The sequence below is a fragment of the Aythya marila genome (assembly GCF_965140915.1).
Source record: "Aythya marila genome assembly, chromosome: 2".
NCBI classification, from domain to species: domain Eukaryota; kingdom Metazoa; phylum Chordata; class Aves; order Anseriformes; family Anatidae; genus Aythya; species Aythya marila.
The window spans coordinates 102,660,728-102,674,403 of NC_139043.1; the positions used below are offsets into that span (position 1 = coordinate 102,660,728).

The 13,676-nt window shown below is 41.0% G+C and overlaps 1 protein-coding gene and 1 long non-coding RNA gene across 2 annotated transcripts in view; one reads left to right on the plus strand and one right to left on the minus strand.

Moving 5' to 3' along the window:
• Positions 1 to 13,676, minus strand: part of GNAL (G protein subunit alpha L) — a 193,355-nt gene that overhangs the window by 163,747 nt on the left and 15,932 nt on the right. The window lies entirely within an intron of this gene.
• LOC309874781 lies at positions 1,590 to 10,226 on the plus strand. The gene is made up of 3 exons (XR_014316914.1): positions 1,590 to 1,714; positions 7,427 to 7,531; positions 9,300 to 10,226. It is a non-coding gene; the product is annotated as an uncharacterized lncRNA (long non-coding RNA).

A 13,676-nucleotide genomic window follows, 5' to 3' on the forward strand; every position in this document is an offset into this window, starting at 1 on the left:
AATTTCACATATTCTGAAAATGCACAACCATTCATTAAAAATTGCAATGCTAATTTGTGGCAGAGCTGAAATATTCTCGAGTGGCCAGTAGATCTGTCTTTCAGTAAAGCATTAAAGCTTAATGACAGACCACGACCAGGATTCCCAAGCCCTGGTGTATGTTGTGTAGTGCACCATAAGATAGGTTTCCAAATGGTAGATGGTGGCTTAGTACAGGCAACAGCCAGTCTCCTGCTGGTGGCTTTCTTCTGACAGCGAGGCACCTCACAAAAGACATTTATGAAATCTCGATACAGATGACTTACTGCTGTTTTTGTTTTCTTTTTTTTTTCTTCTCTTTCTTTTTTTTTTCCCCAGGCACTTACATACAGTCAAAAGTTATTAATTACCAAAGCATGGGAATAACTTTGCTGCCAACGGCCCATCTTGAACTCTCTCAGGAAACTCGGGGTAGAAGGTGGAGCAGTCCATACAGCTGTCTACGGCACCAGTTTCCTAGGGGGGTTACTCAGCAGCCCTCATTCACTGCTGTTTGCCAGGCTGCTTCAGGTCTCCCATGACCTTTTGCAAATCCACTTAATACCTACCCACGCATACTATTACGGCCAAGGTTGCTGCAATCTTTAAGCCTTCAGTTTTGCATCACTGGTGCAGGGCACTCCAGAACATAAAAATGATTTCAGGGCCTTCTTGCAACATTTAAGTTATTCTTCTAATAGACCTACTTTTCCTTCAGCTGCAAGACTGTCGACAGGCTCACTAAGATTCGTTGTGCCAGTTTTCTTGCAGCAGCGAATGCCAAAAGATCCTAGAGATACAAACGAAAGCTGGCTCTGGAAATCCCTTTTTATATACCTGAGGTGGGCTGTGTTAGTGGAGAAAGGGAGGTAAGTTGGTATGGGAGTATATTTAAAAGAAGGGGGTGTATCAAGAAAAAAAGCACAACACCCTGCAGCTATGATAAGACACTGCCAAGATTTCAGGAAAGTGCATTTAACTGTCATTAAGTCTGGAAGGGAAGCTGATCTACAGTCTGAATTCCCATAGTACTGGTTGAAGCCCTACCCCTGTTACGAAAAACACTCTGTGCTTGGCTGCACGGCAGATGAGGAAGACCTTGGGTAACACCTGCACTCACTGGAGTGGGTTTTAATGAAGACAGGCTTTATAAATCGCATCTTTTTGCAAAGCATGGCTGTAAACAGGCTGTGGCACATACTATATTCTCCTGAAGGTCCTAAGTAGGCAGGATTTCATCTGATGAGTTGATTGAGGAGATTAGTTTGCTTAGGCACGTCATTAGAGTGAGTGTCACATTTCTTGCAAGTACAAGAAAAGGCCCAGGCTGCAGCAGAAAAAGGGCTCGCTTTACCAACACCAGCTGAGATGTCTATCAACTACAGGCAAATCAGAGGTTGCCAACCAGAATTTTTTAAAAATCATTTTTAGGCCGAAGAGATTTTTCAAGATACGGTCCACCTCCTTCTCGTTACGCTAAGAAATAGGAACAAAGCACGTACTTAGCATAACCCTGGGAAAAAGGCAAGACCAGCTTTTTTTTTTTTTTTTTTTTTTTTTTTTTTTAATATTAACTCTGTTGCTCTCAGTTCACTGCCTGCTCTAGCATAATTTTGTTTATTGTGAATTCGGGGTCCTTCGAGACCAAGAAAAGAAGCAAGCAAGCAAAAAACATGGCTGTCTTCAGCAACACCAGGTACTCCTTGGACTTCTTGCTCTTCCCCGTTTCCCCGGGTCCTGGCTAAATCTGATCTGAGGGATTTTCTTAGTACCGCAGCCCCATGACAAGAAGTCAGTAAGTGGGAAACGTTCCATTGCTGCTACCGTGATGAAGCTGAAGACAGATATAACAAATAATTGTAAAGGGGATTTTATGTTTTAAATTGTATAATATCTACCTTATGAAGGCGTTCTTACTGAAGATTGACAAGTGTGGGAAGTGTGAATTGTGCAAGTGTTCACAAATTATAAGGATCCAAAAAAAGTTGAAATGCATGTGTTATAATATTGGGGAGAGGGGAAGAGAGTGGAGGTGTCAAAAAAAAAAAAAAAAAAAAGAAAAGAAAAGAAAAAAGAAAAAAGAAAAAAGGGAGGCATTTTGTGAAAAATTTACCTATCAAAATTAAAATGGTACTGCTTCTTCATTGAATTTCACATTTTGCCAAACCCCACCTCCAGCACTTTTCACGTATTTCTTTGAATGTACATTCCAGTCTCTTTAAAAATACCTTTTTATACCAAGCACTAATAGCAACTTCATGATTGCATAATAAAAATACAGCGCTCTCATAACATGTACGGTTTATCTACCAAATTTATCTGAGGTCTATAGCCACATAATCAAATTAAAAATTAATTCACCTACCTCATACTTTTTTTAGAAAGTGCAAAATCCTAGGAAATGCTAAACAAATAGCTATTATTAAAGTATATGACTCAACATTAATGAGAAATACAGACAGACTGACTGCTACAGTACTGTCATAACTGAAAAACACCGAAATATAACATTTTTATGAACAGTGCATATCATCCCTTAAAAGGTAAAGCTTATATATATTTAGATGGATTATTGAAATCACCCAGTTAGCTGATTATACTGATACAGCTTATACTCTCTTATGCTTTAATTCTGTAGAGCCTGTTCATAAGACCACCAAAATGGCTTACTACACAAAAAATGTTCAAGGTGAAAGAGCACAAAGGAAGCTGCATAGTTCAATAAGCCTGTGCTCCGTCTCCAGCAAAGCACAGTGCTCATTTGTGAAAGGCACTGCTCCAAAATGAAACAGAAAGAACAGTCTGGAATTGAGAAGCTCTTCTGCAGGAAAACCAAAATGAAATTAAAAAAAAATTAAAAATAATAAAAAAAAAAGAAGCTGATGTATGTCAATTGTAAAAACAAGGAGACTGATGTGGAAGAAGAGGTCTGTAGAGGGAAGCTGCTGTGACCTCCCAAATCCAGAAAGGAGACGAGCAGTCTTCTAGATGCATTGATGGTTTTAAAAAGCCATTCTCTAAGATTTTTTTTTCCCCTTTTAACAGAAGTGCCGTGCCTTCAAAAGACTCCTCAGTCACGGGTTAATAATCCTCTTTCTTCTATAAGGAACAAAGTCTCAAAATCTGGATGCAAGACAGACATGCTAAAAGCATCACAGTTTATATATCCAGCATTTAAACCCAGGGCCCTGTCAGAACGGGAGAAATGACCAATCCCTCTTGGAATCGAATGGATTACTGGAACTCATGAGGGAATGATTAACAAAAAGGAAGGGGAAAGGACATGAGCTCAGTGACTGTGACACAGATAACCTAAAACAGATTTCTTAACATTACGCTGTATTTTTTCGTCCTTTTATAAATGATGCAGATGAATGGCTTTTTAAGGATTCGGTTAAGTTTTTAAACAAAAGTTAATTTACTATATCCAATACCCTCATACATATACACCTTTTGTGCTTATACAAGCAAAATTTGTCAATGCAACTGAAGACAAAAAGACTCTCAATTCTGCAGCGAGACCACTCCCAGCTAATAAAAATACTTCAATTTCTTGCACTAAGGCCCTGACTTATGCTTCAAAGAATCTTCAAGACACAAATGACTGTGCATTTACAGAAGGATTTCAAAATAGACTCAGGGAATTTTTTTACTTAATCGGAAACTCACCTTCTCTAAAGAAATAGCCTAAGTAAGTGATACAAACAAATCTGTAGGTAGGCTATAAATGCTGTCAAATGGCTACACACGTATTTTCTGCTTCGAGAAGGTCACTCTGCATAAGAACAGAGTTCAGAAGAATCTTTATTCTACGTAACTTCCAATTTCCCAGTAACAGCAAAAGGAAGTCAACAGATTCCCTCCCAGTGCAACACAGTACAGGACAGCATAACATGTTCAAATACTTGTTTTTGAACACAGCTAGACTCCATAAAGCAAGAAGTGTCCATATTAGCTTTACTGTGTAATAACAAAGTGGGGAATCACTGGATTTGCACTTAACTATTTGGTAACAGACTCTGTGTATGAGATGGAAGACATAATATCATATGTCATTTAATATGGATTCGCTTACTAAGTCTGGAAAGTAAATCTTGCCAGTCTCAGCTGCCAACATTTTGTACAGAAATCTTTTTGACTCCACCCATAAGCAATATTAGTCTTCAAATGTTGCCAATACCACTGAAACATTGTGGTTCGAAAACCACAATGTTTTAAATGCAAGATATGTAACAGATGAGGCAAGCAGCCTGTTTCTTAAGCAATTACTCCTTGTGTACTATACACCTATTGAACTTGGGAATTATTTCTTATATGATCCAAGTTACAAATATCGTGGATTAGTGTTGTCCAAAGACTAGCAGTTACATATGCTGAAAAGCCTTAAAAAAAAAAAAAAAAGTACCAGAGGATAATAAAGTCACATTTAACCTAGTCAACACAAGTACATCATTTCATAGAAATAAAGATTGAAGTGCCACTGCCCATCAATTCTCTGCAGAAAACATGTAGTTCACAGAGACCAAGTACTTTAAAGCAACTGCAGCAATTTCATCTGATTTTCTGCACCCATCCAATTTTCCATGCAACTCCAATCATGCATTAAAACAGCATTATTTGATGGATGTGTATAACATTGGCTTATTTTTACTGAATCTACAATAGTCACAAATAGTCACACCATCCAAATCCTCCCTCCCAGCTAAAAAGCAGTAACCACTTCTTAACAACAAATAACACATTATAGCCTATGTGCTAAGGTGCTTCAAAGAAAAGCCAATTTCCAAACTTCAAGAACTGACTGTGTTTCTCACTTCCTGCATCTTGTCCATTTTCTCTGTGGATTTTCAGTCTGGGACACTGTGTGTCAGGCAGTCCTTGAACAGGACCTTTTCTATTACCAGATTGCTTCTTGACTGAGACAGAACTTAGGGTGCCCTGCAGTTATGACAACCTGAACTTTTCAAACACTCAGTGAACAAGAAAAGGCAAAACAAAAACCATACACAAAGGAAAAAAAAAATCCCAAACAGTCAAAAAATTCCTCCTTTCCTGATGACACAGAAAAAAAAAACAGCCGCACTTGCATTCCTTAAAAGGCGACTCAGCTCTTACAGTATATCGGGTTGTAGAATGGAAGTGATGCTCTGACCATAAAAGACACAAAAACTTATGTGCACAACGGTTTGCCCAGTTTCTTCCAACTATACTGGTTGGTGTAATGCAAGTTCTCTTCCCACAAGCTCGCTTTATCCTGTGTAATTAGCAAGAGGAACAAAGGAAAAGAATACCCATCTCAGTCACAAAGAAAGAAAGAGGACTTTTATGTGTTCTCCGTTCCATAACCACACTGCATCAAATAGTGCTTTTTCAGCAGTGAAGGTTAGTAGGCTGTGCTATATTTATATTTACACAAAACGGCAATCCCATCATTAACACTTACAATACAAGTAGTGATTTGGGGACTGAAAAGTCCATAAATCTACCACATTTAACAACATAAAACAAGGCTTATCAAGCTTCAAACATTTTCTGGACGAGATGGTGGCAAGACGGCAAAATATGAGTTATGAAAAAGGAAATGAGATCTGCCAATTGTTGAGCAACGCTGCAGTTTTAAGACCTACCACTGTGGTTTTCTGGAGAATTGCTGGTTTAGATCTTAAACTCGCGTGATGGCAATGAAAATCTGCACACACCAGTCTGTCCCCCTCAGGACACATCAACTTGATCTCATGTACAAGTTACCTCATTATTAGAAAGAATGCTCCTTGCCTTACTTGAGTCGGGCTTGATGCATGCCAATATGAATATGAATAACATTTTTATTTTTTCCTGGAAGTATATTAATGCCCTTTAGAGTATAAGAAATGAAAGATACTCTTTTCAGTTCTCATACATTATCAGTTTATCCTGGATCTATACCTAGTTCTGCAGAGTTTTCTATCTTAAGCTCTCAAATTTATCTGGAATGAGATTTCAAACAACTAAAAAAAAATAATCAAAGGAAAATGAGCAATGTCTACAGGCACAATGGTTTATCCCTTCAACTTTTATTATTTTTTAAAATGCATTTTATCCTAAGCAGTTCAGGAAGGTTGGCCTTAGCAGGAAGGCTGGCATTAAGTTGGCCTTTTAGCCCACTTCTGAGATAAAGAAAATAGCCTCATATAAATATCTCCTACTTGTTTCCCATCTCTTGAGTTTTCTGACTGTAGCACAGCCCAGAGACAAAATTTTAATCCCTGAGTGTGAGACACCCAAACTAGTTTTAAACAAATTAAGCTCAGATACCAGAAGCAGTCCTGCTACTACTGCGTGCAGACTGTATTTACCCGTTTTCTACATGAACTGCTGTTTGCTTAGCTACTCATTTTCTTCTGCTTGACTTCAACAGTATGGACTTAAGTTTTAATAGTTTGATACATTACGAGATCTTCACTGCATGCCAACAAAACACAGAAGACAGCCAGAACAAACAACTGACAGCTTAGGGTAGGGGAAAAAGGTAACAAGAAACTGACGTGTGACTCTAAGGTTAGTGAGATGACATGGAGTGAACCCATTTCCGTGCTGATACTCAAATCAACACGACTGCCCTGAGATAACTGTCCATTCACATATAAACAAAGTAGAATAAAGGGAGAAATTCCCCTACACGTGACCAAGCCAAGTGACCCCACCTTGGAAAAGGTTGCTTCAGATACTTAAAGTTCTATCTTCTTTCCTTAATTAGCACGGTATTAAATCCGCAGCCAACTTTTTAAGGTATTAGTATTTTTTCTCTTCAGTCACTAGGTTATGAGTATCTTATTACTACCAGTCAATATTTCTTTCTTTGCCTTGCATGGATGGGCTTTGCTGGATTCCAAACCTGACAACAGTTGTGCCACTATCGGTCATACGGGCTGATACTTGTCTCACTGATTCCCTTTGGCATTCACCAGACAGACCACGACTTGGTGTGCAAATTGTTGTTTTTAGGAACGACTATGGCACTGTAGTGCCTAGTACAACAGAGTCCTGGGACTTGTGTTATGGTTAACGAAAAACAACCTCACGGTTCTAGTTGTAGAATAGCTTTTGGACAACATTGCAAAGAAAAACCTCAAACTCTGAGCCTGCCGTGTAAGCTTTCTCAACAGTTGAGGAAGACTCCACTAGTGCTATCTTTACCTACTGATGTTGGGGTAAAGAGAAAAAGAGGAAATATTTCTTCCAACTAAATGGCTCCCAGCAGTTCACACAAACTGAAGTGAAGTCTCAGATAAGGATATTTTGCAGCTTGAGTTGATCTTTTGTTTTTGAGCTGCTCCACTGGAAACAAAAGCTAAAAATACGAGTGTGTTCCTTTTAACTGTAATTAAAATACAGTTCATCTGCACTAGATATGTTTCTTTCCTCTTAGTATTTGCTGCCACCACGAGGATCAAAGACACAACGCAATGAACATATGAATTCATCAAGGAGAAACCACAATGAAGAGGAATACTCGACTGCAAACCTTTCTCTGGTCAGTCCTCTCTCTGGGTTTGTTACCCCGTTTGAGACTATGCCTCCTAATGCCCTCTGATGTCCTTGAAAAGATGAAAGTAGGGAGAAGTGATGAGTTGTGCTGGTTTTACCCAGCTAGTTTTACCCAAGTTCCACCACAACTGCTCTCTCACTCCCCCTCCTCAGAAGAATACAGTATAGTGGAAAGGGAAAAAATAACTCACAGGTTGAGATAAGGGTTAACTTAATTAAAGGGAAAAGGAAGAGGAAATAAACAGGAAATAAACAGGCAAAGGCCATGTGGAAGGACAAAGAGAGAAGAAAGAAATTGCCCACCCCTCCTCTCTCCTTCCTTTTCCCACCTTTTATTGCTGAGTGTGACACCACAAGGCATGGAATATCCCTTTGGTTGGTTTAGGTCAGCTGCCCTGGTGATGTCCCCTGCCCCCCTCTTGCCCACCCAAGTTGGAGGGAGTCTTGATGCGGTGCCAGCTCTGCTCAGCAGCAGACACAACACTGGTGTGATACCAGTGCTGTTCTGGCTACAGGTGCAGAGCACAGCACTGTGTGGGCTGCTGCAGGGAAAGGTAACTCCATCCCACCCAGAGCCAGTATGCGAGTGGTGCAGGGAATCTCTCCAAATCAGCTGAGACGTTGTAAGCCAAGTCTGCAGCTGAAATTCTACACATCTCTCACTCCTCCTGCCATGTCTCCATATACAAACGCATTATCTGTGCATCCAAGTTTTATTTAAAATAAAGGGCCCCTGACTGTATCACCTTAGTGGTCCACCTAAGTCATACAGTCATGCGAATTTTGGTAAAGAGTTCGGTATCAATTGCTACTGTTGGACCACTTCTGTAACATCAGGCCACAGTATGACACTGTTTTCATAAAAAATGGCATACTGTTTTGATCTTTAAAAATGCTTATTTATAAATATACAAAAACAAACAAACAAACAAAAGTCTCAAGTAGTCAGTTCTCAAAATATAACAGGAGAACCACTTTCAACGTGTTTTTTTTTTATTTATTTTTAAATATCAGAAGAACAATGCACTGGTAGTTTAATATTACGGATTATTGGGATGCATAGATTTTTCTTGCATTGTTCATCTATACTTTTTTCTACCCCAGGAAAGAAGAGCCTTAAGAAGTTTTTGCATAAGAATATTATTCATGATGTTGATAAGCTGATATACATGTAGACAAAACCTTAGTAGTTAAGGACGTATCACCCCCTGAGAAGATTAATCTCTTGCTTATATCGAAACACTGATGCTCTTTGGAAAATGATCTTTAAACTGATGTTTAAATAGTTCTTCATTTTCACATGCGCAATGTTTAAAGTCCTAGGGAAGAAAAGTCTTTGATCAGAAGAAAGGGAAAGGTGTGCGGAGAGAGAAGATTGTGCTGAGAAGCTGTTCCATTTAGTGAAGAAGGTCAGCTCATCTCTGCTGTTTCTGAGGATCTCTTCCTCAGGAGAGGAAGATGAGCAGTATAACAAAGCATTCACGTCAGACTAAAATATTTTAAAGCTAGCTCAGCCTCTCTATTGCTACACCCAAAACAGCTGACTCCAATGTGGGGAAAACGATTTCAAAAATGTTTTGGGTATTCCAACTATACCTTGTTTAATCTTGATCAGAATTCACAATACTAGTGAACTGTCAAGAAATATGAATGTATTTCTGGATATGTTTCATCTTAGTATCAGAGACTTCCTGATAAGGAGTATGAAGGGTAGGGAAAATTGTTAAATGAACTATTTTACTGTTTCTTCAAAGGTGTTTAACTCAGAAGATCAGCCCAACAGAGATTCAAAGCTCTCTGTGGCTCTTCCATCAAAGTTGCAAGGCCCTGGAATACAACAAACCTCTGAACTGTCTGGGAATCAATCACACAGGATAATCACTTCCTGGCAAAGCAGACATGAGCTCCTCGCTTGTGGCTCTAACACATCACAGCTTTGTGTCCATCATAGCTTTGAAGTGCAGATCTCCTGTGGTAGACCAGAATGCTTTGTGTGCCTCAGGAACAGCTAAGGATGCGAGTGTGAAGCTTCAGTTCGTCCCAAGGTTATAACCTCTGCATAACAACTGCTTAGGTGAAGAGGAGTGACCACTGGATACTGGCAGGATTGTTTTGTGGCTCAAAGAGCAAATAATGAGAGAAAAGCCACTGAATGCATATACCACTCACATCAGAAACCACCTCAACCCCATCCTTCCTTTTTTTCTGCTAGGGCAATGAATGCATGTGTATCATGAATACAGACTCCGGTATCCTGAAAAGGCTAAAAGTGATTTTAGCATAATGACCAGCCAAGAGATGTACTACATCAGATGTTAAACTAGATGAGCTGCAGGAAGAGGACTAAGATGCATATTGAATTAACCCTGATCTTGTCTGAGTTGGTCAGACTTACTGCTACATAAGATTCACACAGAATTCACATAGAATTTCTAGGTTGGAAGAGACCTCAAGATCATCGAGTCCAACCTCTGATGTAACACTAACAGTCCCCACTAAACCATATCCCTAAGCTCTACATATAAACATCTTTTAAAGACTTCCAGGGATGGTGACTCCACCACTTCCCTGGGCAGCCTGTTCCAGTGTCTAACAACCCTTTTGGTAAAGAAGTTCTTCCTAAGATCCAACCTAAAACTCCCCTGGTGCAACTTAAGCCCATTCCCCCTCGTCCTGTCACCAGGCACGTGGGAGAATAGACCAACCCCCACCTCGCTACAGCCTCCCTTGAGGTACCTAAAAAGAGCGATAAGGTCACCCCTGAGCCTCCTCTTCTCCAGGCTGAACAAGCCCAGCTCCCTCAGCCGCTCCTTGTAGGACTTGTTCTCCAGGCCCCTCACCAGCTTCGTCGCCCTTCTCTGCACCCGCTCAAGCACCTCGATGTCCTTCTTGTAGCGAGGGGCCCAAAACTGAACACAGTACTCGAGGTGCGGCCTCACCAGAGCCAAGTACAGGGGGACGATCACCTCCCTAGCCCTGCTGGTCACACTGTTCCTGATACAAGCCAGGATGCCGTTGGCCTTCGTGGCCACCTGAGCACACTGCTGGCTCATATTCAGCCGACTATCCACCATCACTCCCAGGTCCTTCTCTGCCTGGCAGCTCTCCAACCACTCATCTCCCAGCCTGTAGCTCTGCTTGGGGTTATTGCGCCCCAGGTGCAGGACCCGGCACTTGGCCTTGTTGAACTTCATGCAGTTGACCTCAGCCCATCGGTGCAGCCTATCCAGATCCTCCTGCAGAGCTTTCCTACCCTCAAGCAGATCGACACACACACCTAACTTGGTGTCATCTGCAAACTTACTGAGGGTGCACTCAATGCCCTCATCCAGATCATCGATGAAGGTATTAAAGAGGACCGGCCCCAGCACCGAGCCCTGGGGAACACCACTAGTGACTGGCCTCCAACTGGACTTGACTCCATTTACCACGACTCTTTGGGCCTGGCTATCCAGCCAGTTTCTAACCCAATGAAGCGTACACCAGTCCAAGCCAAGAGCAGCCAGTTTCTTGAGGAGAATGCTGTGGGAGACGGTGTCAAAAGCCTTGCTGAAGTCAAGGTAGACCACATCCACAGCCTTTCCCTCGTCCACCCAGCGCGTCACTTTGTCATAGAAGGAGATCAGGTTCGTCAAGCAGGACCTGCCTTTCATAAACCCATGCTGACTGGGCCTGATCGCCTGCTTGCCCTGCAAGTGCTGCATGATGACTCTCAAGATAATCTGCTCCATGAGCTTCCCTGGCACTGAGGTTAAACTGACAGGCCTGTAGTTTCCTGGGTCAGTCCTCCGGCCCTTCTTGTAGATGGGCGTCATGTTTCCTAGCCACCAGTCAACTGGGACCTCCCCCGATAGCCAGGACTGTTGATGAGACAGTTATTGACATGAATAACTGGCTACTATCACCATTTTAATTTGAACCACTTCTACCAGAAGGTGGAAAGAATCTACTAAGACAAAGACAGTCATCGATCTTCCTTCTTTCCCATATGGCTTCAGGAACAGCAGCCATAGACGTGAAGGGTTCATGACTTGGTTAAACAGCTCTTGATAACAAGTTAATACCTCTCTTTAGCCAGACCAACTCCATGAAAGGAGTTGCTAAAAATGGATTAATTGGTTAACTGAGACAGCAAGGAAATAATTGAATTGCCTGACTTGTTATCTGGTACCCAACCATAACAATACAACCTAACATAATTTCACAATCAATACAGAAGCGCATGCATTTCACCCCAAACATGGTGTGAACTGAAGGTGAAGGGGAGTGGAAAACGAAAGAAAAAAAAAGTCGTGAGCTGTAATTATCTGTGACAAGTGTCTTCAGAGCTGTTGTTTTCATGTTCATTGTTCACCACTAGTAAACTAAAAAGCACAAATGCAACCTGTAGCACTTCAACTGACACTGTTCAGAGTAGTCTTCACAATTACGGTTTCGTTGACAACAGATTTATCTGAGTTCTTGCTGCAAGAGGGTGATCTTCCTCATACAAAGGCACAGAAAAGACCAAGAAACACTTAAAGAAATTAACAATCAATGTGTGTGAACAGTGAGAGACCATCAAATGCAAGATCCTGTACTTAGGCCTACATGTCTCTGGATCTATGGATATTGCATCTGCCTTTCTGATGGGATACTACAGTGTTCAAGCTGCTGCATCTACTGCAACATGGTGTGATGAACTAATGCCAATTCAGAGTGTCCTGCTACATCAAAGTGCTCTTTGGGACCACTTGGCTTTCCAAAAGGAACTACTCCGTAGTGTTAGTTGGAAGAATGTCTTGCAGAAAAGTTTTAACATATGTTTGGCAGAAGGTGACAGAAAATACATTAGCCTGAAAAATAAAGAGGACAACAGGAAACAAAAGCTGATTCGGGGATATTCTCATTCATAGGTAGTAGATTGTGAAATGTGGAGGAAACTGATGAAGAGCCATCCACTAAGCCATGTGAAAGCTGTAGCTCTTTATTAAGGAACCATCAGGAAGCTGAAGATTTGCTTCCATAGGAGCTTAAAAAATGGTTACTGTTATGAAAAAGCCAGACCAGTGTCTGTCTTGTACAAAATTTCACCAGAAGATGACCTTTCATGAGCTGATCTTGAAGTTAATCACTATGCCTTCCCCCGTTGAGAAAAAAAAAAAAAAAAAGAGAGAGAGAAATCCAAGCTGCACTTAAAATCTACACAGAAATAAAGTTTTCTTTTGAGGTTTACTTCAAAGTTTACTATCAAAATTGCAAAGATAGCATGAACACCTCTAATTATGCGGTGGGGCAAGCCATTTAGATAGAGAATCCTTTGTTCAGTGCAGAGCTGATGGTGAGCAAAGAGCAAATCAAGGTGATAACAGCAGATGACAATGGTGCCTATGAACTGTTGAACTGGTTGAAATCGCTGTAAGGAAAGACTCATGTCACTGCCAACAGGCTGATAGGTTTTCTTTAAGGAAGAACCACGGCCTCTGCCACAGAGGTTTGCTTCCCTGCACGTTTGTATGATTGCACAGCCAACTCACACCCAAGCGCCTTCATACCCAGTGGCACAGTTCCCCACACCCGGACTAGCAGGTAGCTCTGAGGACACAGGATAAAGTTTGAGTGCTACCCCAGCAGTTATCTGACACCTTAGCTATTCTGATGCAGGTCTTCTCTTTGCAGTCATCACAACTTCTTTTGACTACAGACCCACTCACTCAGACACAAATTCTGCCAAATTCCTTCCACAGTTGTGGACAAATCATTAAATTTAAGGCGCTGATAATATTGCAATGCTTTCTTCAGCATTCCTCTAGACTTTTTAAAGCAACCATCAACAGCCTGAAGTCAGAAACAGTCAGAAGCCAGCTCTACAGTTCAGTCATTACTGAATTACTGACATAGTTTATCCAACACTGACCCCAGCTTAGATAAGATCCCACAGGATTTATTAGTTCAAGGCACAGTATGACAGATACAAAACAAGCCCTAAGCAACAAAATAGACGTGGGATCTAGAATATTAAAACAAAGTTGCATCATGTTTTGAATGGGATTTGGATCCTAGATTGCTCCAATTAAGGAGTACAGGATTTTCAGTCTCCCTTGCTCTCAAGTCCACTGATGACATTTGATAATCATATGGCTCACAGAAAG